The 25,780-nt window shown below is 35.3% G+C and overlaps 2 long non-coding RNA genes across 2 annotated transcripts; one reads left to right on the top strand and one right to left on the bottom strand.

The window, feature by feature from the left end:
• The first annotated feature begins 2,514 nt into the window (after positions 1–2,514).
• Positions 2,515–3,643, top strand: LOC116404045. The gene is made up of 3 exons (XR_004216974.1): positions 2,515–2,704; positions 3,153–3,227; positions 3,346–3,643. It is a non-coding gene; the product is annotated as an uncharacterized LOC116404045 (long non-coding RNA).
• Positions 3,644–19,575: 15,932 nt separating this feature from the next.
• LOC116403990 lies at positions 19,576–24,008 on the bottom strand. The gene is made up of 4 exons (XR_004216932.1): positions 23,916–24,008; positions 23,658–23,808; positions 23,384–23,531; positions 19,576–19,689 (listed from the first exon to the last, which is right to left on the bottom strand). It is a non-coding gene; the product is annotated as an uncharacterized LOC116403990 (long non-coding RNA).
• Positions 24,009–25,780: the final 1,772 nt, after the last annotated feature.

The raw sequence follows: 25,780 nt of genomic DNA, 5'->3' as shown, positions 1-25,780 counted from the left end.
TTAAGTTGAGTCAACATTGTTAAATAAAAAAAGCTGCTTGATGTTGGTTGAGTCAACAATCAATTCTTTACTGTAACTAATGTTGAAGTTGTGTTTGTATTCTGTGATGAACTAGATGGATGGGCGTGGGATTGACTCATTAGCAAGATTTTACCTGTATTTTGGATATACTCAAAAAGAAGAATTATCATTCCCAGCCAAAAAGTTGAAAGCATTTTGGTTTTCACCTCCCTCCATTTCTAATGCTGCTGATGATGGTGATGGAGTCAATGGACCTCTGCCAAGAGTGTTCATATCACAAATTCTCGTGGATTAGTTGAGTAAATAAACTCAAGGTGCGTTTCACCAAATTCTCGATATGCAAAAATCTGAATATATTTTTTTCCTGAAATTTGGCTACAACCTGTATCTTGGTGCTGCAGTAAGTGTATTGTTTTTTTTAAACACAAACTACTAGCATTTTTATTATTGAACTGATGAACAAAAATTCAGACAAACTAATCATTTACCTCATTTTTCCCTCCTCTCAAAATACATCATGGAAAGAATAAAACAAACACAAAATCAATAACATGAGGCAAACCACAGTTTGAACCATGCACAATGCTCTCTCTTTCTAGACTTTTAATGCACGGTCATTCTGTTTTCCGGCACTGGTTGTAAAGCAGTTCTCACTTTCACGCCACCTCCAACAACTTTTGTGTTGATGTTATTATTTTCCATCTTCTTATGGTTAAGTTGGAGTTTTTCCTTGAACAACTTCCTCAGCTGCCTTAGGCTAGTATTATCATTCTTCACCACTAACTGAATGAACTTTGCTTTGTTCTGTTCTTTTTCAGCTTCTTCTTCCTCAGCATCTGGGTTGTCCATTAGCAAACTAATGGTTTGTTCTTCAACGGGAGATTTGGCTTCTATTGTTGGCCTAGGGAATTGGTTTGCCAATGATTGAACTGCATTGTTGTTGGAGGATGTGATAGTGATTTCCACCAAAGCTTCCTCACATTGAACAATGGCATTTGGGATTTCTGGTTGTGAGTCGATAGCTTCGACAATTATGTCTTTAGGAAGAGTTTCTTCTTCCATTTTCCATTGGATCTTGACATCAACCAAATCATCAGAAACATTCTCGGGGAACTCCTCCGTGGACTTATTGATAATTGTATCATCTTCTTCAGCTTGAACGGAACTTTTCTCCATTTTTGTTTCCTTCTTGTCTCCTTCAATGTCAGCATCTGATGCTACATTTCCGGTTGTGGGATCTGATCATTTTCATCTTGATCGTCTTTCACTTCCAAAGATTCTTCATCACTGCTCAAGGCATCATCTCCATCAACTTCAGTTTCTTCTTCCACATTTTCGTGGGGAAGAGACAGTTCTTCAGCAGAGTTATTCACGTGTGTTTTCTTCTTCAACATCTTCTTCAATTTTATGTTCCAATTCACAGGTAGACTCATTTTGTTGAGATTCAAATTCCATACCAAATTCTTCTGCAATGCTCGATTTGTGAACTTCAGTAACATCCAAGTCTTCAGTAGGCAGAGAAGATTTGTCAGATTCATTGATTTCCTCAGCAGAAATCTCCACAAAATCATCATCTTTCGAAACTTCATTTACTTTTTCATCTTCAGAGAAGCATTGCACATCCGAGTTAGCATGAGGTGCCTCTGTTTTAGAATCATCAACGCTCTTTGCACTAATTACATTTTCATCAAAAGATTTTAACAGATCATCAAGAACCATTTCTGGTTCCTTCTCTGAGAGTGCAGTAAGTGTATTGTTAGCAATGTAGTAGGCATAAGGTAGGAACATGATGCATTTTGTGTTTTATCCATCTAAGTTTTTGGTTTATGCAACAAAACCTTAGCTTGAATTACAACTTCATATCATTTTTCCTACTGCATTCAGGACATAATCAGAAGATACACTGAATGTTCTTGCATTGGGAAGAAGCATGCTGCTTTGGCTGGTTCTTTGGGTTCCTTCACATGGGAAAAGCCTTCACATTCAGAGTTTGAGCAATTAGCAAGGCTATTATTCTCCCATGACTCTGAAACTTATGTTATTTAGTTCACCATATTATCGTCGATAATGAACCAAATTTCATTTCTGAATTGCGATTTGACCAAGAATTTGAAAACAAAAATGCATATTGTTTTCTTTTTTATTCTTTTCTATTGCGTATCATTTTCTATTGGTCATTTGTTGTGCAATGTCTTCTTCTTAAGTCATTGGTTACTTTGTAAAGAGAAAAACAAAGTGATTTATTTCATCGTTCTACTCTTTCTACAACATTTCCGTACAAAAACAAGAACACTGCTAACAGGTAGATCAAACTTCGCTAAAATTCGTTTCCCTTCTTGGAAGATATTCGTCCATGCCTAAACTTGCAGCTGGAAACTGATTGTTCTCGATCATGTCCAGTGCTGAACCCCCAAATGGATTGGAAGGATCAAGGGTGAAGGTTTATTTTCTTCTTATCGTTGGTTAGAGTTTTTCTTTCGTTTTCTTCTGCTTTGAGTCAATTCCATTGTTTTTTAAGAATTTAAAGTTATGGGTGTGATGATCCTTTGTTAGGAACGTTTTGGCAAGACTGGAGACTGCTTATCTGAGTCGGAATCCCACTGCAAAATCATTTTGGAGCTTATTCGATCAGTTCATGTTGATACAAATTTCTCTTGATCGTAATGCATTTGGAACTTTTGGAGTATTTTTCTTCCTTCCATTTATTTTCAACTTTCAATTTCTGCGTATTTTTTATTCTTTCTTATGTATATTGTTTTCTAATGGTCATTTGTGGTGCAAATTCTTTCCTTTTAAGTCAATGGTTATTTTGTAAATAGAAAAACAAAGTGAACCATGTCATCGTTCTACTCTTTCTACAACATTTCCATAAAGAAGCAAGAAAACAATAGTCTTTTGTGATTTAACATTTTGCCATTCGTGGCGATACCCTTAAATCTCCTCACAATCTCTTTGTTCTTCCAACAATCATTAAGAAAAATCCCTCGAATCTGAACCCCATGTCTTTTCTTTTCTCCTCACCAGCTAGAATTTTGCCCACTCTCCAAACAAAATCTTTTCAACCTTATTTTTCTTTACTACCCATTTCCAAAAATTTGATTTCCCTCCTCGAAAAATCTTCGTCCATGCAGAAACCTGCGGCTGGGAGCTGATTGTTCTCGATCAAGTCCAGTGCTGAACCCCCAAATGGATTGCAAGGATCAAAGGTTAAGGTTTATTTTTTTGTTATCGTTGGTTAGAGTTTTTGTCTTTTTTTTTCTGCTTTGAGTTAATTCATTGTTTTTGAAGAATTTAAAGTTGTGGGTTGTGCTGATTCTTTCTTAGGAACGTTTTGGAAAACCTGGAGACTGCAAATCTGAGACGAAATTCTACTCAAAATCCGTTTTGGAGCTTGTTCTATCTGTTCATGGTGAATCAAGTCCGTTTTATTCTGCTTGCATTTCATTTTGAATTTTTGCATATTTTTTGTTCTTTTCGATGTATATTGTTTTCTAATGGGCATTTAGTGTGCAATGTCTTTCTTTTAAGTCATTGGTTACTTTGTAAAGAGGAAAAAAAGTGAACTATGTCCTCGTTCTACTCTTTCTACAACAGTTCCATAAAAAGCAAGAAAACTGCTAAAACAGGCCTATCAAACTTCCTAAACATTCAATTGGTCATTTAGTCTTTTGGGATTTAACATTTTTCCATTCTTTTTGTTTCCCTTAAATCTCTTCATAATCTTTTTGTTCTTCCAACAATCATTAAGAAAAATCCCCGTAAGTCGAACCCCATGTGTTCCCTTTTCTCCTCACCGGCCAGAATTTTGCCCCTCTACAAACAAAATCATTTCAACCTTATTTTTCTTCACTACCCACTTCCAAAATTTCATTTCCCTATGAAAATATTTTCCGATGCCGAAACTTGCGGTTGGGAACCGATTATTCTCTATCATGTCCAATGTTGAACCTCCCAATGGATGGCAAGGATCAAGAGTTAAGGTTGATCTTTTTGTGATTGTTGGTTAGAGTTCTTGTTCTGTTTTTCTGTCTTGATTTAATTTCGTTGTTTTTGAAGAATTTAAAGTTATGGGTTGTGATGATCGTTCGTGCGTGTGCGAACATGTTGATATTTTTTAGTGATGAGATTCTTCAATTTAAAATAATAATTTCGTTATCTTGATGTTTAAGCCATTAATGTTATTTTGAGATAAAAATAGCGAACAAGTTGATATTTTTTAATTTTGAATTCAATTAAGGTTATTTTGATACAAAATCTATGTTGAGATTCTCAAATTCTGAAAAATAATAATTTTGTTATTTTGAAATTCAAATTCAATTGGGTTATTTTGAAATTAGTAAGATTGAATAAAGTTATTAAAATATTGAATCAATTAGTTGAGTCCCAAGATATTAAAAAAAAAGTTGCAATATGGATTGATGTATATTTTTCAAGTAAAAATTAATTAAAAGCTGATAAATGACATAAATTAATTACAACGTAGAAACTAAATAATTACAGTTGGAGAAGGTGGATATTTTGTAAAATACCATGCACGTGCAAAAAATGTTATTTGCTAAAATTCAAAAGAAAAAATAGTTTTTCCATTTTTTAAAATAACCCATAGAAAAGTGTTATATCTCTTAGGACAAAGAGTGTGGATCTAAAGGTCCATATTCGACTTATTTTTTGTTGGTAAAATTGCATAAAACCGCATTATATTGAAATAATGACACTCTTAAACCAATATTGATAGAAATTATAATTTAATTAATGTTTTTAAGTCAAATGAACATGATTTTTACTCCTAAACATAATTATTGAAATTGTTTTTTAATCTTAATTCATTTACATATCTTTGTGCATATATGTGTGTGCGCGTGTGCGTGTGGGTGAGTGTGCGTGTACGCTAGCGTGTGCATGTGTATGCGCGTGTGTCCGTGTGTGCGCATGTGCACGTGTGTGTGTGTCTGTGTGTGCTCGTGTGCGCGTGTGCTTGTATACGAACAAGTTGATATTTCTTAATGTTGAGTTTCTTTCAATTTTAAAATAATAATTTAATTATTTTGATATTCAAGTCATTAATATTATTTTGAGATAAAGATAGTGAACAAGTTTATATATTTTAATTTTGAAATTCAATAACATAATTGAGATTATGAAATTCTGAAAAAAATAATAATTTTGTTATTTTGAAATTCAATTTGGCTATTTTGAAATTCAAATTCAATTATGTTATTTTAAAATTCAAATTCAACATGCGTGGTTCGTGCGTTTGTCCATGTGTGTGTGTGCGGGTGTGTGTGAGTGCGTGCGTGCGTGCGTGTGTGTGTGCGTTCCTACATGTGGGTGTGTGTTTGTGTGTGCGAACAAGTTGATATTTTTTAATGTTGAGATTCTCTCAATTTTAAAATAATAATTTAGTTTTCTTGATATGAGTATATGAGTATGATTCAAATCTATATTAAATCAAATATAAAATATTTAATTTAGAAATTAAATAATTGAAGAATTAATTAATAATTTAGTTTAATTCTATTTAATTAAATTCAAACTATTGGTTACGTGAGAGATATTCATTTAAATGTGATTTAAATGAAATATTAATTAAATGTGATTTAAATAATTATTATATATTAACTAATTATTTTAGTGTTAATCAAATTTAAGTGGAATTTTCAAATATACTATTAAATTGAAACTAATTAGCATAATAATTAAATTCTCTATAGCACATTTGAGTCTTTTTGTAAATAGTTTCAATTTTTTGCTATATTTTGTAAATAGTTTTAACTTTTTTGCTATTTGTGATCATTAATTTAAATTAAGATAATAACTTCCATATGTGGGTGTTATTTAGAGAATGTGGGATGCTCCCGTATTCCTATATCCAAGTGGCGGTGATTTCCAATTAAATATTAATTAGATTAATTTAAGAGTAATTTACATAAATGTAGAAAAATCCAAAATATTTATGGTTCGTATAACAAAATAAGAAAAGTCCATGATGCGAGATTATTTTTTCACAAATTCCATAGACGTCCTTGCGATTTATATCTTCTTTGTGATTTATTAATAAAGCGGGTCATCTCGATGCAATTAAGGTCGAGATCAAATAACTAAAGGCAAAAAAAATTCATTTCGGACAGCATCTCAATGTAATGTATGCCCAAGATTAAATAGAATAAAGACAGAATTCTTTCATCCCGAGCCATTTCAGTGGCAATTAAGGCCTGAGATCGAATAACTAAAGGCAGAAGTCTTTCATAATGTAGCATCTCTAGGACAATGTATGCTCGAGACTGAATAAAATAAATGTAAATTTGTTTCATCCTAAGCCATCTCTCGGTGCTGCAATTAAGGTTCAAGATCGAATAACTAAAGATAGAAGTCGATCGCTCCGGTTATTGAGGTGTTGTTTCTCTTTCAACAATCAGGACTTAGTGTTAGTAAATGGTGAATGAAAATTATACTCAATCTAGGCGATATATCACTAACCATGTTAACTGCATGTGAATTGCCTCACTAGACCTTCATTATTCGTGTGGCAACTAAGTCCTCTTGAGTACAAAGTTTTCTTACTACTTGTCCAAGTGCAAGTGAAATGGTAGGTTTACTTGGGTGATCCCGCGGTCGAACATATAAGGAATTGATTCAAGATATTAATTTTAGGTATTACTTATTATCTAGGCAGTATAAAAGAATTAAAGAATAACGAATGGTATAAAAGAAATACAAGAACAAACTACCACTAGATATCTACGCTTAGAGATTCTATAAGAGGGAATATGGATGACAAAATAGAAATGGGAACTAACTTGTATGCAAGAAAGAGCAAAGGAATGTCTTTGCGTTATAATGCGATTAAGTAACACGACAACTTTAATAGGATATATCTCGCTCCATCAAAACTAATAATGAGATCTATACCAATTCAAAGTTGCTCCATCAAAACTAATAATGGACACAGTCATTTTCTCTGACTCACTCAGTTTGTGTATCTGAAAGTATCTCTCAGCCCTAAACAACCAAGAATCAGGATCATTTCCCACAAAAACTCGCATTTCAATTTTTTTAAATTTGCTTCGGTCGCCCGCAGAATCTTCACCCTCCAACTTGGTATGTTTTTCCTCATATTTTCCTCCCATCATCGTCCAATCACTGACATCAACCATGCTGCCAACTCACTTGATGATCCTTCTAGTACTTCTTCCATCGTTGTCTTCCCTTTGATCATTCCTTCAATATATTTCAACAGTGTTTCTGGTTGCTGTTGTTGCTTCTCAGCCTGTACTCCTAACCTCTCAATACTCTTCCGCCAAAGATGACATGTTTTCCTTGATTGTTGGCAGATCATGTAATTCTGCTCGAATGTCGGATATTTCTTGATCTACCATTTCCAACTTTTCCTCAATTCGCTTTTGAGCCATGATATAGAACTTCACAGATTCGATTTCTCCGATACCAAAATGATAGAACACCAAATAGTGTGTTCTACTAATTTATTAATCAGCCAAAGATGTTCTAACACAGTCTTGAAAACAAAGTACTCGACAATTTGGAAGACAGAAAGCCCTAGAAGAGTGAATATCACGCTTTGGAGAATGCGAAATGGACTATGAACTGTGCAGAAGTTTTGCAAATGAAACCTCCCTTTCTCAGTTTATCTCCTCACTACTTTCTCTTTTATGCACATTATATATCAAATAAAAATATTAGAAGGGAAAAAATGGAGAGAAAAAAAACATACTAACAACGATAAAATATAATAAGCTTCAATCGAAGAGAGAAGGTTTGAAGAACATAATTCAAAGGTTCCCAAAATCATATCATAATTAGAAAGCCAATACCAACCACCAATTCAAAGAGAACACCTAATCTACCATACAAAAGTCTAAATATAATATTTTTTTTTAATCTTGTGTTTTAGTGTATGATGCAAGTGAAGCAAAACAAGTAAGATATTTTTACCCTGATATTTATTAATCAACTAAGAAAAATTTGCGTTCAAAGTTGACCAAGAATCCAAGACTTTCAATCGGCAAAGGTAATATTCTGAACATGGTAGTTGGATGTGTTCCCTTTAGCATACTATCTTAAATAATCACTTTTTGTTATTTGAGAAAAACTCCATTTTTCTCTTATTACGGAAAAAGGATTTGATAATAGGTAAGTATAATTTAATAGAAATTCTAACTAAAGAGAACTAATTATAAAAGAAAATAACGTCTAAATATAATAATTAAAAAAATAACTAAGACAACTATACAATACAAATCTACACTTGGTAATCACAACTTTCGATCTTCCTTGTATGGAGTAACATTTTAAAGAGGTCGAACTAAGATAAAGATCTAAGCGAAAACTTCATCGATGGCATAAGAAAGATGGATGGAAACCTTATAATGATACATATTCTTACAAATCCAGATGTACGGGTGCTCGTGTGTGTTCAATAAAGTAAATAATAGAAAAAATTTCAAGCAAAAACCAAGCATAATAAATTTCTATGACCATTAAGACATCCATATTCTTATCGCTTCTCTCCCACGTTTCACGAAGGCCCTCAGCCATCTGCCAATTCCATTTGAATTATTTTTGATAAAGCCCATTAAAAAAAAAAGTTCAAAATGCACTTTGAGACCTAAAATGACAACCAAGTATGCAAGTGAAACAAACTTAGTCTTAAACAAGTCTCAAAATGGCAATCAAGTGGGTAAGGTCAACAAACTTAGTATCTCTTGATTTGAAATTTGAAAAATATTTGTAAGGTGTGATAAATTCAAAATCAAATCATTTTATGTTTATGTTGTTGAATTTAAAGAAATCAAATGATTATAAATCAACTTTTAAAAAATTAAAAATTTGTTTCTAGACATCCATATTCTTACCGATTAAAATTCAACTTACATATTCTCTTTTTTACTTAATATCTAAAATTTACATATACTTTAAAATTTATTTTCTTCTCTTTTCATTTTTTTTCTCATATTTCATTTTTCAAGATTTAAATAGTTTTTTTGTTTTATCTGTACTTTTTTTGATAGGTTATGAGTTATGAGCTTATAGTTTAGCATTGTTAGGTCGTTTTGAAAATTCAAGTGATACTCCAAGGTTATTCTTGGAATATTCTTTTACATTATATTTGTTAAATCACTATTTAATTTATTAAGAGCTTGATAAATAACCACTAAACTAAAACCATAGAGGATAATTGATAGACCACTAGTACATGTTCTATCACTAACTAACAGACGGTAAAACTTTGTTATATTTGTGAATATCTTCAGCAATTTTATCATTTAAGACAATTTTTCGTATAATATCGACATGAACATCGTAAGAAAACTCAAATTAAGTAAGTTAAATTAAAAAAAAAAAAATTGTATGAATGTTTCGAGAACCATTAATTATAATTTCAACATTTTTGAATGAAAAATTGGATTGGTTTGTGGTGACGGCTAACATGCATGTCTAACAATTATTTTCAATTTCTAATACTTTCATCCATTGCCAAAGTTGGAAACTAATGTTCACAATTTTTTTTATCTTATTAAATGAAATTTCACATTTCTTGAAAATTATGGTAATTATTTGAAAAACAAAATATATTTTTTTTGCTTTATCATTACTGACAATTTTATCTCAGTTTTTGCAGTAAAATTTGATTTTTTTAGTCTAAATTTTAAAAACAAAATATTTATTTTAGTTTATAAAGAAATTGTTTTGGGTTTTAAATGAGCTTTATCACAAATAATTCAAATATATTTTAAATGGGTTTTTCTTCACTAAATCCTTTATAGTTTTTCCCTCATCTCCCCTTCTCTCTCACTCACGTTTCCCTCAATCAAATATGAATACTACGGCTGGAGTTTTATGAAAAAAGCCAAAGCCCCTTATTGGATTTGAACCGATGACTTACGCCTTACCATGACGTTACTCTACCACTGAGAGTTAAAAAGGCCTATTTGATTCAATTTCTGAGTAAGCCACTAGCCACGATGAGTCTAGTGTATATAATTCTTATAAATTATAAATAATAATAGATGTACATAAATATATCTTATCCACATAGTCGCTCATTGAGGAACTGGATTTATCTAATGAGTATAGGTAAAATGGTTTTTTATATTGGATTTATCAATGCAATGAATTGTTTCATCATAAGACCGATCCCTAATTAAATTGATGAGCCTCATCCCTAATTAAATTGATGAGCCTCATCCTAACGAAATGAACTTGATTCATACATGTACACACACGAATTGAACATAGATACATTCATCGAATCGTTGATAAAGCAATTCTACTTGGCGAGGAAAAAATTTTCAATAACTTGTTGATCCCTATCCCCAGATTTTAAAGATTTTTTTTTTTTTGAATATTTATTATTTTTGTTTATTTTAGACATTTCTTCTAATCACTATTTTCATTTGATATTCTATAATAAGTAATATAACTATATATTCCAATTTGCAAATTTATGTATATTATTTAAATTAAATAAATAAAAAAAAGAAATTAAATAAATAATGCAATTGAATTTTAAATAAAAGAATTTCTTCCCCTACTTCTTCTCTAACGGCTCTTTCTCTCTACTTTCTCGTCCTCTCCCCTTCTCTTATCTTCTTCGTCTTCCTCAAAATCGCGATTCACGGCCATCTTCTTCTCCTAGCCCTAACAGCGCTGGATTTCTCAACTGTCGATCGAGTGACAATCATGCCTGCCTGCTTGACAAAGCCTTTTCGGTCTACCAATAAAGGAAAAGCGATTGCTGATGACACGAAAGCTGTGCTCGACGCTCTTTTTCCTATTCCACTGCGCGTCGTGGTCTTTCCCTTGCTCTTTGGATGATTATTGTGGACGAAGAGCACAACTACTTCCAGTCTCTGGTCGATAAGTACCCAAGGAAGGTAAATTCCAGCGAAGAAAGTCGAGAGCTCCTTAGTTGATCACAAATCCTTTCAAATTCTTTGTTCATAGACTAATTTGAAATCCTTCCAAATTCTTTGTTCGTAGACTAATTTGAAATCCTTCCAAATTCTTTGTTCGTAGACTAATTTGAAATCCTTCCAATATGGATCCATGCTGTCTTTTATATCCATAAGATACCAATACCAATTAGCCCCAGCAGTTAGATATGAACTTCCGGGACCTCTGACGTTGTTCTTGTTGGAATTTTTTGTCCTAAAACTCGTAGTTTGTAAATCATATTCTATTCAATAAAGTTGTTATTGAGAAATTAAATATTATAATCTTAAATCCAATAAATCAAAGTTCCAAAGCTATTTTTTGAATAAACTTGAACTTTATGTGTAAACATAAACGTGGATCAAGTTCGAGTATATAGCCTAAATAGTCTATAGTATATGAAATAAAGGTTGGGCGCCTTATTTTGAGAGACTATGGATGCGGCCCACTTTGTAGTACAAACGATGTGATCCTAATCGTTCATGTAGAGACATGAAAGTGGGGCATCCTATGTAAAATGTTTACATAAGACTGAACCATGAATTAGTCATTTTTACGTTATAACACCGTTTACTGTTTAAAACTGACTATCTCAATTATTGATGACCTAGGTAACTTAGTCTTAATCCTGAGTTAACTATGAACTCCTGTTCATACGAGATTATCCTTAGATCTGCATAGGTGAGGGCAGCTCATCAGCGTTGGCCCAATAAGCCTCCCATTTCAGGGGTAAGATCGGGTGGATAGCTGGGAACATAGGGTAAAAGATGGAATTCACTCCTACCCGCTTTAGGGTTAGTAGATAGGTTGCTCTCTTAAGCACTGAATCCAAGTCTTGAACAAGGGGCCCCACCCTCTCATTGGCCCGAGAGGGATTAAGTTTATAGGTTGAACCTTAAACCAATTGTTCAATAGTGGATTAGTGGGACTTAAGGAGCAAGATGTAATCTTGGGGGTAAAACGGTATTTTGACCCAGCCAAGGTTACGAGCAACCTGTGAAGGATTAACTTACTGATTATGGTTTTATCAAATGGACACAAATATATCTATAGTGAGGGGAGTGCAACTACGGGACTTTAGTGGAATGACCCGTTAGTTAACGAATGTTGATTAACTCGGTTTAAAAGAGTTTAGCTAGTTAATCTTGAATCGTTGGAGCCCATGATCTATAGGTCCATTAGGTTCCTCTGCTAGCTCATATGGATTAAACTTAGAACAGTGTGATGAAATAAGTCGAATTGTTCGAATAGGGAGAAGAAAGGAAAACCGACATATACAGTGATATAATCGTCGGTCTTCTAATTAGAAATAGAGCTTTATGTTTTACATACTATAAGTATGAATGCGGATTCATACTAAGAAGCTCGGAATTGGTCAAAAATAGTAAAAAGTCAAAATGTTGACTTTTGACTTTGAAAAGTCAAACTTTGACCGGCCTTATATTCAAATGTGATTTGAATTTTGGAAAAATGAATGCGGATTCATGCTCGGGAGGTTGGAATTAGTCAAGACGGACAAAATGGTAAAAAGTCAAAATATTGACTTTTGACTTAGAAAAGTCAAAGTTTGACTTTTGACTAGAAAAATCTAATGACCATTTTACCCTTGGACTAAGTTAGTGGGAAAATCCAACATTTTGTTGGATAATCCCACTAACTCTTAGTGGGATATGTGGCTATATGAGATATAGACACCTAGCCCACTAAGTTCCACTAATTGTTAGTGGAATATTAGGTGTTGAGATTTGGCAATTGAATTGCATGCATTTTTGCATGTAATTAGGCTATAAATAAAGATGTTTTCAAATGTTGAAGGACTTTTGCCTCTTTTATCATTTTCATAATCTCAACAAAAGAAAAAAGAAAGCTTCCAATCTCATTTTATCTCCATTACTTTCTACACCAAAATTGGGTCCCACAACCCGGTTCTTTGTCTAGAGGATAGCAGTTGAATACTAGTGGTGGTCTCGGGTAGAATTGGTAAGAAGACATCAAACCTTTTGTAAGCTTCAAAGGTAATACTTCTTAAAACCCTAATTTGATTAGTTTATGGTTACATGTTAATTGTGGCAATTAGGGTAGAAATTCGATTCTTTTTCCGCTGTGCATGACTTAGTTCTATCAGTTCTAAGCTGGGTGGTTTCTTTTTAGGCCATAGCATCGGCCCTTTTTTCGTCGTTTCGGAACATAACTAAAAAATTGGGTCTGGGGCATTGTCGTTCGGCTTTTGTGAGAAAGAAACTTTAATATTACTCGGAATAGGGCCACCTAGCAGTTAGATGCGAACTTTCGGGACCTCTGACATTGTTCTAAGCTGATTGGTTTCTTTCTAGGCCATAACATCGACCCTTTTTTCGACAATTCATGACAGAACTAAAAAACCAAGTTCGGAGCATCGCCGTTTGGCTTTTGTGCACAAGAAACTTTAATATTACTCGAAATGGGGCCACCCAACAGTTAGATGTGAACTTTCGGGACCTCAGACATTGTTCTAAGCTAGGTGGTTTCTTTCTAAGCCATAAGATCAGCCCTTTTTTCGACGTTTCGGGACCGAACTTAAAACCCGAGTCTGGGCATCGCTGTTCGGGTTTTGTGGGTAAGAAACTTTAATATTGCTTGGAATGGGGCCACCCAGCAGTTAGATGTGAACTTTCGGGACCTCTGACATTGTTCTAAGCTGGGTGGTTTCTTTCTAGGCCATAGCATCGACCCTTTTTTCGACGTTTCGGGACAGAACTAAAAAACTGGGTCCGGGGCATCGCCGTTCGGCTTTTGTGAGCAAGAAACTTTAATATTACTAGGAATGGGGACACCCAACAGTTAGATGTGAACTTTCGGGACATCTGACATTGTTGTAAGCTGGGTGGTTTCTTTCTAGACCATAACATCGACCCCTTTTACGACGCTTCGGGACAAAACTAAAAAACCTAGTATGACGCATCGCCATTCGGCTTTAGTGTGCAAGAAACTTCAATATTACTCGGAATTGGGCCACCCAGCAGTTAGATGTGAACTTTCAGGACCTCTGACGTTGTTCTAAGCTGGGTGGTTTCTTTCTAGGCCATGGCATCAGCCGTTTTTTCAACGTTTCGGAACGGAACTAAAAAACTGTGTCCAGGGCATCGACGTTCGGCTTTTGTGGGAAAGAAACTTTAATATTACTCGAAATGGGGCCACCCAGCAGTTAGATGTGAACTTTCGGGACCTTTGACATTGTTCTAAGTTGGGTGGTTTCTTTCTAGGCCATAGCATCGGCCCCTTTTCGACGTTTCGTGACGGAACTAAAAAACCGAGTTTGGGGCATCACCGTTCGGCTTATGCAGGCAAGAAACTTTAATATTACTCGGAATGGGGCCACCCAACAATTAGATGTATACTTTCAGGAACTCTGACATTGTTCTAAGCTGGGTGGTTTCTTTCTAGGCCATAGCATCGACTCCTTTTACGACGTTTCAGGACGAAACTAAAAAACCTAGTATGGGGCATCGCCATTCGGCTTCAGTGTACAAGAAACTTCAATATTAGTCGGAATGGGGCCACCCAGCAGTTAGATGTGAACTTTCGGGACCTCTGACGTTGTTCTAAGCTGGGTGGTTTCTTTGTAGGCCATAGTATCAGCCATTTTTTCAACGTTTCAGAACGGAACTAAATAACCGAGTCTGAGGCATCGTCGTTCGGCTTTTCGAGGCATGAAACTTTCATATTGCTCGGAATGGGGCGACCCAGCAGTTAGATGTGAACTTTCGGGACCTCTGACATTGTTCTAAGCTGGGTGGTTTCTTTCTAGGCGATAACATCAACCCTTTTTTCGACGTTTCGGGACGGAACTAAAAAACCGAGTCCGAGGCATCGCCATTCGACTTTTGTGGGCAAGAAACTTTAATATTACTTGAATTGGGGCCACCCAGCAGTTAGATGTGAACTTTAGGGACCTCTGACATTGTTCTAAGCTGGGTGGTTTCTTACTAGGCCATAACATCAGCACTTTCTTCGACGATTCGAGACGGAACTAAAAAACTGAACCCGGGGCATCGTCGTTTGGCTTTTGTGGGCAAGAAACTTTTATATTACTCGGAATGGGGCTACCCAGCAGTTAGATGTGAACTTTCGGGCCCCTGACATTGTTCTAAGCAAGGTGGTTTCTTTTTAGGCCATAGCATTGGCCCTTTTTTCGATGTTTCGGGAAGGAACTAAAAAACCGAGTCCAAGGCATCGTCGTTCGGTTTTTGTGGGCAAGAAACTTTTATATTACTCATAATGAGGCCACCGAGCAGTTAGATGTGAACTTTCAGAACCTCTGACATTGTTCTAAGCTGGGTGGTTTCTTTCTAGGCCATAGCATCAGCCCTTTTTTCGACGTATTGGGAAGGAACTAAAAAATCGAGTCCTGGGCATCGCCGTTCAGCTTTTGTGGGCAAGAATCTTTAATATTACTTGGAATGGGGCCACCCAGCAGTTAGATGTGAATTTTCGGGACCTCTGACATTGTTCTAAACTTGGTGGTTTCTTTCTAGGCGATAGCATCAACCCTTTTTTCGACGTTTCGGGACGGAACTAAAAAACCGAGTCCGGGGCATCGCCATTCGACTTTTGTGGGCAAGAAACTTTAATATTACTTGAATTGGGGCCACCCAGCAGTTAGATGTGAACTTTAGGGACCTCTGACATTGTTCTAAGCTGGGTGGTTTCTTTCGAGGCCATAACATCGACCCTTTCTTCGACGTGTCGAGACGGAACTAAAAAATTGAGTTCAGGGAATCGCTGTTCGGCTTTTGTGGCCAAGAAACTTTAATATTACTCGAAATGAGGTTACCCAGCAGTTAGATGTGAACTTTCGGAACCTCTGACATTGTTTTAAGCTAGGTGGTTTCTTTCTAAGCCACGACATCGCCCCTTTTTTCGACGTTTCGGGATGGAACTAAAAAACCGAGTCTGGGGCATCGCCATTCGGCTTTTGTGGGCAAGAAACTTGTATATTACTCGGAATGAGCCCACCCAGCAGTTAGATATGAACTTTAGGGACCTCTGACATTGTTCTAAGTTGGGTGGTTTCTTTCTAGGCGATAACATCGGTCCTTTTTTCTACGTTTCGGGACGGAACTAAAAAACCGAGTCTAGGTCGTCGCCGTTTGACTTTTGTGGGAAAAAAACTTTAATATTACTCGGAATGGGGCAACCCAGCAGTTAGATGTGAACATTCGGGACCTCTGACATTGTTCTAAGCTGGGTGGTTTCTTTCTAGGCCATAGCATCGGCCCTTTCTTCGACGTTTTGAGACGAAACTAAAAAATCTAGTTAGGGGCATCGCCGTTCGGGTTTTGTGGGCCATAAACTTTAATATTACTTGGAATGGGGCCACCCAGTAGTTAGATGTGAACTTTCGGGACCTATGACATTGTTCTAAATTGGGTGGTTTCTTTTTAGTCCATAGCATCGACCCTTTTTTCGACGTTTCGGGATGAAACTAAAAACTGAGTACAGGGCATCGTCTATCAGCTTTGGTGGGCAAGAAACTTTAATATTACTCGGAATTGGGCCACCCAGAAGTTAGATGTGAACTTTCGGGACCACTGACATTGTTCTAAGCTGGATGGTTTCTTTCTAGGCCATAACATCGACCCTTTTTTCGACGTTTTGAGACGAAACTAAAAAACCGAGTCCGGGGCATCGTCGTTCGACTTTTGTGGCAAGAAACTTTATATTACTCGAAATGGGGCCACCCAGCAGTTAGATGTGAACTTTCGAGACCTCTGACATTGTTCTAAGCTGGGTGGTTTCTTTCTAAGCCATAGCATCGACCCTTTTCTCGACGTTTCGAGACGGAAATAAAAAACCAAGTCCAAGGCATCGTCGTTCGACTTTTGTGGCAAGAAACTTTATATTACTCGAAATGGGGCCACCCAGCAGTTAGATGTGAACTTTCGGGACCTCTAACATTGTTCTAAGCTAGGTGGTTTCTTTCTAGGCCATAGCATCGGCTCTTTTTTCAACGTTTCGGGACGGAACTAAAAAACCAAGTCTAGGGCATCGCCGTTCGGCTTTTGTGGGCAAGAAACTTCTATATTACCCGGAATGGGGCCACCCAGCAGTTAGATATGAACTTTCGGGACCTTTGACATTGTTCCAGCTGGGTGGTTTTTTTCTGGGCCATAGCATCGACCCTTTTTTCGACGTTTCAAGACGGAACTAAAAAACCGAGTCTGGGTCATCGTCGTTGGACTTTTGTGGGCAAGAAACTTTAATATTACTCGGAATGGGGCCACCCAGCAGTTAGATGTGAACTTTCGGGACCTCTGACATTGTTCTAAGCTGGGTGGTTTCTTTCTACGTCATAGCATCGGCCCTTTCTTCGACGTTTTAGGACGAAACTAAAAAACCGAGTCAGGGGTATCGTCGTTCGGCTTTTGTGGGCAAGAAACTTTAATATTACTCGGAATAGGGCCACCCAGAAATTAGATGTGAACTTTCGGGACCTCTTACATTGTTCTAAGCTTGGTTTCTTTCTAAGCCACAGCACCAACCCTTTTTTCAACATCTTGGGAAGGCACTAAAAAACCGAGTCCGGGTCATCGCCGTTCGATTTTTGTGGGCAAGAAACTTTAATATTACTCGAAATTGGGCCACCGAGCAATTAGATGTGAACTTTCAGGACCTCTGACATTGTTCTAAGTTTGGTGGTTTCATTCTACGTCATAAGATTGACCCCTTTTTCGACGTCGATGGAACTAAAAAACCGAGTCTGGGGCATCGTCGTTCGAATTTTGTGGGTAAGAAACTTCAATATTACTCGGAATGGGGCCACCCAGCAGTTAGATATGAACTTTCAGGACCTCTGACATTGTTCTAAGCTACGCGGTTTCTTTCTAGGCCATAGCATCAGGCCCTTTTTTCGACGTTCCGGGACGAAACTAAAAAATCGAGTCCGGGGCATCGCCGTTCGATTTTGTGGGCAAGAATCTTTAATATTACTCGGAATGGGGCCACCCAGCAGTTAGATGTGAACTTTAGGGACCTCTGACATTGTTCTAAGTTGGGTGGTTTCTTTCTAGGCCATAACATCGACCCTTTTTTCGATGGTTCGGGACGGAACTAAAAACCGAGTCCGGGGCATCGCCATTATATTTTTGTGGGCAAGAAACTTTAATATTACTTGAATTGGGGCCACCCAGCAGCTAGATGTGAACTTTAGGGACCTCTTACATTGTTCTAAGCTGGGTGGTTTCTTTCTAGGCCATAACATCGACCCTTTCTTCGACGTTTCGAGACAGAACTAAAAAATCGAGTCCTAGGCATCGTCGTTCGACTTTTTTGGGCAAGAATCTTTAATATTACTCGGAATGGGGCCACCCAGCAGTTAGATGTGAACTTTAGGGACCTCTGACATTGTTCTAAGCTAGGTGGTTTCTTTCTAGGTCATTGCATCGGCTCTTTTTTCGACGTTTCAAGAAGAAACTATAAAACCGAGTCTGGGTCATCACCGTTCGACTTTTGTGGGCAAGAAACTTTAATATTACTCAGAATGGGGCCACCCTGCAGTTAGATGTGAACTTTCGGGACCTCTAACATTGTTTTAAGCTGGGTGGTTTCTTTCTACGCCATAGCACCGGCCCTTTCTTCGACGTTTTGGGACGAAACTAAAAAACCGAGTCAGGGGCATCGCCGTTCGGTTTTTGTGGGCAAGAAACTTTAATATTACTCGGAATGGGGCCACCCAGCAATTAGATGTGAACTTTCGAGACCTCTTACATTGTTCTAAGTTTGGTGGTTTCTTTCTAGGCCATAGCATCGGTCGTTTTTTCGACGTTTCGGAACAAAACTAAAAATCCGAGTGTGGGGCATCGTCTATCAGCTTTGTGGGTAAGAAAGTTTAATATCACTCGGAATGGCGCCACCCAGAAGTTAGATGTGAACTTGCGAGACCCCTGACATTGTTCTAAGCTGGGTGGTTTCTTTCTAGGCCATAACATCGACCCTTTGTTCGACGTTTCGGGACGGAACTAAAAAACCGAGTCCGTGACGGAACTACATGGCCTAGAAATTATTGTGTTAGAATTTTTCTTTTGAATCACTTGAATCAGAAGTCCAATTCTTCACCTCTGTCTTCCTTGATGGGTATTAATGCATCCATGCAAAATTAATATGAATTTCTTTTGTTTTTTTTTTTTTTTTTAATTTTATGGGTTCTCTCAGTTAGATGTGTGTTGTTTAGCAATGAGAACAACTCACAAAGCTCCCTTTTGTGATCAGCATCACGAAAAGTTTTCCAATTTTCCATCGATGGCAATCAAAGTTGGTCCAAACGGTTGCTCTAATAGCGATACCAATTTGGTGTAGACCAAATGAGAGAATTTTATTAATATTTAAATTTGTGAATACAAGAAGACAAGTACTCTATTAAAATCAAACTAATCCTAATTCTAATTAATACAAGAAACTAATCATAATCTTAATATATTAAGAATTTGTTCATAATACCCTAATTCCTACTCCATAAAAAATCTTATGAGTTGTAGTTCGTTCTTTAGTCCTCTTGTAATCAAGTTGTCAAAAATGATGGCAATTTTAAAAAAATTACTATAAGTGATAAGAGTTGTAGTTGGCAAAAAGAAAGATGGGCACACACCTGAGACTCCGTTTGTGTTTCACTAAAGCCGTCATATATGCCCACGGTCCCATCTTTAGTATATTACATACATAAGTGTATAACACAATGTGTACCTGCCACAACTTGATCATATATTCTATATCAAAAGGTTGTTGGGGTTTCAAATCTCAACCCATGTGAACTAAAAGAAAAAGTGTATGTGCATATCTATACTATATACACACATCAAATATGATGTGTCAAATGGAAGACTCTTCTTGTATTAACTTTGCTTAACACTAATTGTGACAGAATTCTACTTATCAAATTCACTATTTAACTTATCAATTGGATCCGTATGATAAAGTGATCATCATTTAAAGATAATGACAAAAAAAAAATTCCCCACTAATCAAAATTAAAGCCCTTGTTGAATAACAATAATATGACCAATTGCATGGGACATAAAGGCATGAGAATGAGTGATTTTACTACTAGTAAGTAGTAAATGTGTTTGTAATTGAACCAACTTATTTGCGTGTCTAGGCCTAGAAGAATATTTGAGTTCCGTTTTGAATTTTTTTTTTAAACAAAAGGAAAAAGTAAGAGTCTTTCCTTTTGTTTTCCACGTTGTTTGTAAGAAGTATGATTTGCTAGCTAGTAATGAGTTCTACTTCTTTATTATTTGCTAGAATCTTTTGTTTATAAGCTTGTGATTTTGGATGTCCAGAAGAGATAATAACCAAAAAAGAACCTATATTTAGGGGTACTTGAATTGACTTTCTACGAAAATGTTTGAAGCAGGGACTATAGTAAGACTATAAATCCCCAATTAGCTATCATCAATGCTATTTTGAAACCTTATTTGCTACCATTTTACTGTTTTACCTTCTATCACATAATATTATAACCAAAACTAAAATAATTCACACCTCAAGCACAAACTATAATAACCTAAGACTATATAACGAATTATCAACTCCTTGCCCTAAACATTCTCATGTGTTTAAATTATAGTCTCTACAAGTGAAGAAAACATTTATAAACATTTAAAAAAATTATTTCAAATGGTTGGTCCATTAGATGTTGAGTTTCAAATAAACATAAAATTCAATGCTTCTCAACAATTCTCATAGTTCAATTCACATGATTTTGGTGGTTTAAAATTTTAATCAGCCATTGGACCATTAATTATGCAACAGTCCTAGATGGTTTTGGAAAGTTGTGATGAGAATGAGATTCAAGTACTACCATAGAGTAATTACAAAAAGAAAAAGGAAGGGAAAAAAGAACCTATGGGAACGCACTCCAACTATCAAAATAACACCTATAGAGTAATTACAAAAAGTCTTCAAAATTAAAATCCACGAGCCAGGAAGCATGAAAGCGATAAAAAAGATGACCTTTCTCCTCATGATGCAGAATGAGGAGGAAAGTATAGAGTTTGTACCATCTTAATTCTATATTTTTTATAAATCTTAACTTAGTTATTGCTATTACTTTAATGTTTTAAAAAATTACTTTAACCAATTTGATAAATAATGTTTTCAAATGTTGTTACGATTTGTTGAAATCAGATGAACTAAATTTAAGATGTATCCATAGTACGACATATAAAAGTACAAGAACTAACAACGTCCAAAATAGTATACTAACTTTAACACTAATCAATATTGATAGGAACAAAATTGTAACAGAACAAAACATTAACTTATAATTTAACCATAGCAAAGAAAAAAAAGAAAGATCTAGATTTACAATGATTCTCAACTTCAATGGAACCTAGAACAAATGTCTGTTCCATTTAAATAAAAGAAACAATCAATATGAAAAAAGGAGAAAAAAAAATAGGGATAAGATTTGAAATGCTGAACTTATTCCATTGTGATTTCAAATTCAGCAGCAATAGGAAGACGATCACTTGGGTAGCTATGATTAGGTAACCCACCAATAATCTCTGGCCATTCTGATTCTGGGAGCTCTAGAAAGCTAATGGGTCTTATAAAGTCAGAAGGTGAGAAAAATATGTAATCAAGAGTGCGAGTGAAGCCAGGGGTGAAGTTTGTAAAAGAAGGTTCACTTCCTAGAATGTTGTCATAAACACTAGAAAGGGGTAAAGGAAGCTCTTGATCCAAACATTGAGGGGAAAATCCAGAAGGAGAGTTGTCTGAGACAAGGTATTGGTATAATTAAATAATTGTGAGAAGTAGCAAGTATTAGGCCTCCAATAGTGAGAGTTCATGAGTTGTAAAAAGAGAAAGGTAAGGACCTTATTTATATTTTACCATGATTAGGTGCAGTCTAGCATACTACTTTTACTACCTAAAGAAAAAAAAATCTATTTTTTTTTGTCAAGGTATATTTTTATTGGTGTGCAATTTGAGTTCACATGTTTTTTATTTTTTTATTTTTTTTTATTTGTCAAGTTAAGAAGATGATGTTAGGATATTTTTATTCAAGATTTTATTTTGATAATTGGAAAAAAAATATACAATTTTTACTTTCCAGATATTTAATCTAGATTTCATTTTTCGTTAAGTTCAAAGGTTATTGGTATTTATACCCCTAACCCTTTTTGTTTAATTTCCATTTGGCCCTAGGTTCCAAAATGTTACGGTCTTTTTAACCTTCTCGGTTTTTTAGTTTAGTTTCCATTTAGTCCACTGATTTTAAATATTTTAAATCTTTCCTCTAGAATTTGCAATAATACCATTTTGGCTTTTGAGTTAAGTTTTAATTAATTAATGTAAAATAATTATGATTGTGATTTTTTTTTTAATTTAACAAGGAAGAAAAATTATTAAAATTTGGACCACATTGAAACAAAACCCAAAACTCAAGTCTAAATCTTGCATTTTAAAATCTAAAGACCAAATGGAATTTGAACTCAAAATTATTAAGTAAACGTGTAACATGTGAAATTAGATGGACTAAATGTAAACTAGACTTAAAAGGACGAGGGACCAAAATGCCCATGCTAACAATTTATCACTCCTTCCTGTACATATCTCTCTATCACTTCAGACTCTAAATTAACAAATGAACTTTTTAACATTCATAAAAAATAAATTATAAGAGATGATCTCCAACAAGAGACAAAAAAATAAGAGAACAATCTTTGAACTTCCGTTCACATTTGCACCAACAGAAACCAGTAAGTTTCTAGATTACTTATTTTCAAAGGTGGTGTGGTTAAGAACGTTATAACATCAAACTATTTACCGTTCATCTTCATTTTAAACTATGTAGTTTATATTTTTTTAAAGATAATATAAGCTATCTAAATATTTTTCAATTATATGTTTCTGCTATATGAGATTCCATACAATAGTACTTTTCATGTCACCCTGTGAGTTTATGGTCATCAGTTCGTTCGTAGCACTTCGCCTAAAAACAAGTCTATATACTCAATAACAATTGGTTAAATTATAAGTTTAGTCCTTAATTTTGAGGTTTATATCTATTTGATCTCTAAAATTTCAATTTTGTATGGAAAAGTCCTAAACTTGAAACAATATCTACTTGATCCTTAAACTTTCAATTTTGTGTCCAACAAATCTATGAATTTTCAATTATGTTTTTAATAGATCTAAATTTACCCACAGAACCTACTAAATGCATGAATTTAAAATTTTAAGACTTGGTTACACAAAATTGAAAGCATGCAGATCTTTTAGACACTTTTGGAAAGTTAAGCAATCAAGGAGACACAAAGTTCAAGGGACTAAACATGTAATTAGACATGATAATAACAATGAAATAGCTATATACCATATCTTCAGAAAGAGGAAATTCAATGCAAATGATAAATCGAGATAGAATACAAACTTTATCTCCTGGGGTTGAATTGAAATCGCCAGCCAAAAGCACTGAGGGTGTGCATTCAAACTTTTCAACAACTAAAGATTTGAATCGAGCTAGGCGTGATAAAAGATACTTAGCCTGAGCGAGCTTCACATCAGCCCATTCTGGATCCCTGTAACAAAATATCCATTTCTTTACATATTGGGTGGATAAGATGTTCTTCAATACAGCATGTCTTAAAAGCAATCATATAGACTTTACAGATAAGGGCAAAGAAAACTAGAAAGTAAAATTTTACCGATAAAGATGGGTGTTGGCTACAATTACAACATGATGAAAAGGTTGCTCAAGTTTGAAAGCAGCCATAATCCTAATGCAATCATGTTTTAATCTTACTCGGGGATCGTTAGGATCCCCACGATCGGCTACGGTGGTTTTTGATGATGAACCTAAATTCACGTGTTTGAAGCATTAGCTCTTATAGTCCATGGCAAAGTAAGTCAACTACACCAAAAATAAAACATCAACATTTGTCTTAAAAATGAATTGAAAATACCAAAAAAGATAAACCATGGGCAATGCTCCTCTCAATTCTACAAACTAATCACAACAGCTGAATGAACATACTGTGAGTGAACTTTCTTCTGGGAAAGGAAAATGGGGAGTTCTTCAAAGACGAATTGCTATGAAAATCCCGTAAAAATAGTTTAGAAGGAATTAGAACACAAGCACACAGATGCATGTAATAATAGATTAGATGGAGTGGGAACCAACGATAAGATACTGAAGTCTGTCACTAGATACTATTTAAATGCAAATGCATGTAATAACTTTTTCTTTTTTAGAAAAAAAAAACTTTTCATTTAGAAAAAATGAAAGAATAAACGGACATAAAAAAGAAAGCCCACAAAAAGAACCGAAGTGCAAAAAAGGCTCCAATAAAGAGATAAGGTCTAGAAAATAATAACAAAACAAATGTCCCAGAAGAAACAAAGAATCCAGTAAAAGGGATCAAACATCGCAATAAGGACTCTCACACCCTTTGACGATTCTGTTTTTTCTCTCGCTCCACCAGAATGTAATAATGAAACCTAAAGGCTGCTTTTGACTCAGTAAAACAGACAAAGAAAAAGAAATTGTCCTCGTACGACTAACTGCTTTGGATGTAAGAGCTAAGAATGGCCATGTCCACTAGTCAGTTTAAACCTAATAGAAGGATACACTTTTGTCGCAGCCAGTTTTTCCAGGTGACTTATGATTTTGAATCTTAAAAAGAATGGAAAACAAAAGGATTTGAAGGAAAAAATAAAACTAAAAATGGAATGAAGTAATGGAATTGAAGCTCAAACCGGATTTTACCTTAGTTGTCTACTCCAACAAGTCCTCGATTGCGGAAGCGACATCAAGAATGTGTGAAGTTACTACAGAAGATTTTGATGTAGTTTGTTTTGTGTAATTCAAATTGCAGTCAGATTGAGTGGAACTATTTCCAACAAAAACTGAACGCTTTTGTATGGCTTCGTCAAATAACTTGCGCCTTCTTTTAGTAGAACTTATTCGTTCAGCTGCTCCTATAGAGCTACTGTTAGTTCCAGCTGATTGGTCTCTCAAAATGGCAGAATGGATAGGAAACTGGGATATGCTTTCATTGGCTATCAATTGGGCAGCTTGAGTAGGAAATTGGTTGACAGTGCACAAGCATGTCACTCTATCTTGAGCTGTAACTTCTTTTGGGCGATACAAATCAAGAGAAACAATCTTTCTCTCAAAATTTTGTATTCAAACAAAATCATTCCATATCTAAGAGAAGAAATGCATTCTATTAGGATATGCATGTATATGAACATATATAATTGAAAAGCAACAAAATCGTAAAGTTACCTGTCTGACACGATAGAACTAAGTCATGCATAGTGGAAAAAGAATCGAATTTCTACCCTAATTGCCACAATTAACATGTAACCATAAACTAATCAAATTAGGATTTTAAGAAATATTACCTTTGAAGCTTTCAAAAGGTTTGATATCTTCTTACCAATTCTAACCGAGACCACCACTAGTACTCAACTGCTATCCTCTAGACAAAAAACCGGGTTGTGGGACCCAGTTTTGGTGTAGAAAGTAATGGAGATAAAATGGGATTGAAAGTTTTTTTTTCTTTTGTTGAGATGATGAAAATGATAAAAGAGGCAAAAGTACTTCAACATTTGAAAACGCCTCTATTTATAACCTAATTACATGCAAAAATGCATGCAATTCATTTGTCAAATCTCAACACCTAATGTTCCACTAACAATTAGTGGAACTTAGTGGGCTAGGTGTCTATGTCTCATATAGCCACATATCCCACTAAGAGTTAGTGGGATTATCCAACAAAATGTTGGATTTTCCCACTAACTTAGTCCAAGGGTAAAATGGTCA

Source organism: Cucumis sativus, chromosome 5 (genome assembly GCF_000004075.3).
Source record: "Cucumis sativus cultivar 9930 chromosome 5, Cucumber_9930_V3, whole genome shotgun sequence".
Classification (NCBI taxonomy): Eukaryota; Viridiplantae; Streptophyta; class Magnoliopsida; order Cucurbitales; family Cucurbitaceae; genus Cucumis; species Cucumis sativus.
The sequence above is the reverse complement of the archived record's forward strand: the minus strand, read 5'-3'. Positions and strand labels throughout refer to the sequence as shown.